At 40.0% G+C, this 4,757-nt stretch overlaps 1 pseudogene; it reads right to left on the bottom strand.

Annotated features, from left to right (window-relative positions):
- Positions 1-2,684: 2,684 nt before the first annotated feature.
- On the bottom strand, positions 2,685-3,407 carry LOC100348831 (cytochrome c oxidase subunit 4 isoform 1, mitochondrial pseudogene; annotated as a pseudogene).
- Between the last annotated feature and the right edge of the window lie 1,350 nt (positions 3,408-4,757).

Consider the following 4,757-nt stretch of genomic DNA (forward strand, 5'->3'; position numbering starts at 1 on the left):
TGACAAAATGATTTAAGTAAAAATTAATGACAAAGACTTTAGAGGCTGTTTAAAACTGCAGTTAACACAGCTGTTCAAAGATTGAGAAATAAAGAGGCTGGGGATTTGAGTATTCTGATAGACTGTATGCCTGCTATCTCCCAGCCACTGTACTTGCTTTCTATAATCACTGAAATGATTATTATTGCTTTTTTTATAAAAGGATACAGATCCTTGAAATAATTTGTCTAAATCCACATGTCTAATGAGCAGTAGAGACAATATCGAAATCCTGTGCCATCAAATGACTTTTAAACCACTCCCTCTGTATCATATCTTGCTATCAATATAAAATATAGTCACACATCTCTAGGTCATATTAATTTATCAGAATCAGATAAAATATTTTCAAAGCTGTTGAAAGCATTTTAAAGTAAGTCTTATACATGTGAATCTCAATATATTCTCTTTGATCCTAGTTTATTAAGTCTAGAATCACTTGAAAGCCTTATTTGCTAAATGTAGGCTAGCCATCACTCCTACTAATATTAATTAAGGCTTTTGTTCCAGTTATTTTCAGTATGGTTTAAGTCATCTTGTATTTTGCATGAAAAATTAGGCTAACAAAAGCTGCTGAAGGGTCCTGATCTTCTTGACAATTTCTGAAATATCATCATAAAAGTGGTGAAATATAACTGGAGTGATTAAGGTGAACACTCTGAGACAATTCTCTGGCAGTCAAGTTGTTAAAACATTGAAGGCCAGTTCCAGGGTGGATATGGAACTCCTGTTCTGGAGGTACATCAATGTGTGAGAGGTGATTTCTGACATTCTGCTTCTCTGAATTAACTTTCCCTCGTGCTTGTACTTCTGTATTTAATTTACCACTCAAGACTTTTTCTTCTGTGTTCTTAATGTTCCTATCTATTCTCACTGCCATCAAAGTAGCTCTGATATATGGATACCCTGGCTAGTTCTCCCTCTGGTCTCCAACTCTCATTTCTCCACCTCTGTCTTTCTCCCATTCTTTCCACATAGCATAATTCTACAATGATCCATCTGAATTCAGCGTTATTATCAATTCATTTGACTGATTTAAAATCCAATGGTGTCCCACTGCCTATACTATATTTGTGAAAGACATTGAGTAAGAATAGAACAAGAAAAGATGGCACAAGATACTCCAATAATTGGAAGAATGCAGGGTTAGAAAAGCTGAAGAAAAGCAGGAAGTTTACTCTGGATTCTCTGAACCTGAAGAAGGCAAACGACACCATTATCCCATTTGATCTGATGAAGAGAGTTCATTCAGAATTGCCTACTGTGTCTCTAGGGAGTAAAGATGTTTCATGGGGAACTTTTAGAGTACAAAATTTTAGTCATATTTTAGTCAAATTATATACTCCAGAATGTGATGCCCTACTTCCATTTAGTGCTTGACTTGACCCCTGTAATCCAACCTGTTACTTAACATCTTGTCTGCTCAATACACTTTGCAATAGCCCACAGACTTCAATATGCCTGAAATGGTCCTTCATCAGCAGTTCTACATGTCTTTAAATGGTCAACCTAATTCATTCTTCTTTATATAGTCTTTCCTAACAAGTTCAGTTATATCATTTTACACTTTATCTTAGCCAAAAGGCCGAGAAGCGATAGTTATATCATTTTCTAAGCATTGTAAACACTATGTATAAATAGACCTGTGAATTATTTCATTTGTGTGTTTACATCTGAGTTACAGAATAATTAGTTTGAATTTCACAACTATGCATATTTTGTACATTTCTTATAGTTCATGGTGTATGTGTGTGTATACACACATCTATCTATAATACCTATTTATCTATAAATAAATTGAGGGCAGCCAAGTGCAATATGAATTTCTACACAAATATTTTATGATCATTATTAGTATCAGATTAATCATTAGGTGATATTAATACATCATTCTAATTAAAGAATGAAAATAAAGGCATTAGTTGTATCAACCAGTATAATTTTTTTGTTTGTTTGTTTGTTTGTACAGGCAGAGTGGACAGTGAGAGTGACAGAAAGGTCTTCCTTTTCTGTTGGTTCGCCCCCCAGTGGCCACTGCGGCTGGCGCACTGTGCCAATCTGAAGCCAGGAGCCAGGTGCTTCTCCTGGTCTCTCATGCGGGCACAGGGCCCAAGGACTTGGGCCATCCTCCACTGCACTCCCGGGCCACATCAGAGAGCTGGACTGGAAGAGGAGCAACCGGGACAGAATCTGGTGCCCCGAACGGGACTAGAACCCAGGGCGTCAGCCCAGTATAATAGTATTTTAAAATCCTTAGGGCCAGTGCCGCGGCTCACTAGGCTAATCCTAAGCCTGTGGCACTGGCACACCGGATTCTAGTCCCGGTTGGGGCGCTGGATTCTGTCCTGGTTGCTCCTCTTCCAGTCCAGCTCTCTGTTGTGGCCCAGGAAGGCAGTGGAGAATGGCCCAAGTGCTTGGGCCCTGCACCCGCATGGGAGACCAGGAAGAAGCACCTGGCTCCTGGCTTCGGATCGGCACAGAGTGCCGACTGTAGCGGCCATTTGGGGGGAGAACCAATGGAAGGAAGACCTTACTCTCTGTCTATCTCTCTCACTGTCTAACTCTGCCTATCAAAAAAAAAAATAATTCTTAGAAAGGGTAATGACTAATATTCCAATGACATTCCGAGTGACATTTCTATCATGTTATCTAATATAACTTATACATATTATAAGTGCAGAATTTGCATACTGTGGTAATTTTTCTTGCATGAGAGGTGGCCATTTATTGGTATAGGTGCTATCTGACATATGGGTTTCCAGGAAACACGCAGAGCTGCAAGAGGAAGCAGAACACATTAAGCTCAGATCCACGAGCAGTGAGCTCTTCTTTCACTTACACTTGCTGTAGTCCCACTCAGCAGAGAAACTTTGGATGTCAAGCATCCTCTTGGTCTGCACGGCCAACCACTCTTTGACAAAGGTATGCATGAGGGGCCATACAGGTAGTGCTTTTCCCAGATCAGCATGAGGGCGGTGACACTGATGAAGAACAGGGTCATGCCCACAACTATCTTCTACTCATTCGTGCCTTTGTTATCTCAGCAAAGATCTCATTGAACTTAATGAAATAGAATTCTATTTTCTCATCCTTTCTCCTCTTTCAAGGCATTCTGGCTGGCAGACAGGTGCTTCACACGGTCCACACGGGCAAGGGGCAGGCATGCTGGTTGACATCACTCAGAAGAGCATAGTCATCACTTTTCACAACACTTCCCTGTGCACGTATGCACACACCAGCATGAGAACTGCCCACTTGCCCATTATGCTAACCACCCTAGTAGACAACAGTCTGCTTCCCCTGACCCTTAAGGGAGCAAGTTTTTCAGACTTTTTCCTACCTGCTTTCTGAGGAAATACATAGGGCATTTATACAAATCATATACAGAAATAGCTTTATAACGATATTATAACATTGAAGACTGCTAAATCTAAAAGAAAGCTTCAAAATCTAATGTTTCATATACTCTCAAGATATATTTCCTAAAAATTGTACTATAAAAGTTGCCCTAACGACTGTCTGTGTGGTTTTCTTTGCAATTTACTATCAAAAACAGCCTTATTGATGATATGGATAATTTGAAACTATTATTGGTGAATAATAAGCAGACCAGAACAAAATTTCATGATTCTGGCATGACTATGATAAATATATATGATTGATACAATTTATTTAGAAGGGGACACTGATTTACCCTTTTTATACAATAGTTTCCATCACTGCCAAGGGCAGCAGAATTAGACTTTCTGAGAAGCAGATGCACATGCTGTATACTGCCACTCACTCCTATTGTTAAATTTTAGTGCCCATTTATTGGTCTGTCCGACTGCTGATGCCTTGCCTCTGTTGAAATGGGCAGAAATGGCATTTAAAATTCCAAAGTAATAACTGATCTTTGTATCCGTTTCCCTATTGTCACACTCAATTTTGCTTAATCCTGCAAAATTTTCAGGTATCCATTTTGCTTTTCCATTTCATCTAAACATAATTAGTTTCCCACATGATTCAGTGAGTGCATCTTCCAAGGCTGTATCGCAAATCTCCCAGAAAACCAGTGATTACAGTATCTCTAAAACATTTTGCCTATGTAGCATTTATCTGTGATGTTTTCTGTTTCTTATTTTACCAGTGGAAGCAGCTTGTCAAACACAAATGGCCTTATTTCTCAGAAGCTGTCCTTTCGAATAGTATCTACACATACCTTTCCAAACTGTTCAAGTAAGTAAAGGTCTTTTCCTAATTTGGTTGTTTCCTGTAAGAGACTTTTTAAAACCAAGTCCGTACTTACTGGTGTGGGAGCTGGAATTCCTTTAGTTTGAATTAAATCTGAGAGTGCCTAGCAGACTTCTGATAATACAGCTATAGGAGATATGTCTAATTTAAGGTCCAGAAGTTATAACAAGGGGGGCTAGCACCATGGCATAGAAGGCTAAACCTCCACCTGCAGTGCTGGCTTCCCAAATGGGCGCTGGTTCGAGTCCCGGCTGCTCCATTTCTGTCCAGCTCCCTGATAATGCTCCTGGGAAAGCAGCGGAAGAAAAATGGTCCAAGTACTTGGGCCCCTGCACCCATATGGGAGACCCAGAAGAAACTCCTGGCTCCTGGTTTTGGCCTGGCCCAGACATGGCTATTGTGGCCATTTGGGTACTGAACCAGTGGATGGAAGATCTCTCTCTCTCTCTGTCTCTGTCTCTGTCTCTGTCTCTCTTTCTGCTTTT

Source organism: Oryctolagus cuniculus, chromosome 16, assembly GCF_964237555.1.
Source record: "Oryctolagus cuniculus chromosome 16, mOryCun1.1, whole genome shotgun sequence".
Taxonomy (NCBI): domain Eukaryota; kingdom Metazoa; phylum Chordata; class Mammalia; order Lagomorpha; family Leporidae; genus Oryctolagus; species Oryctolagus cuniculus.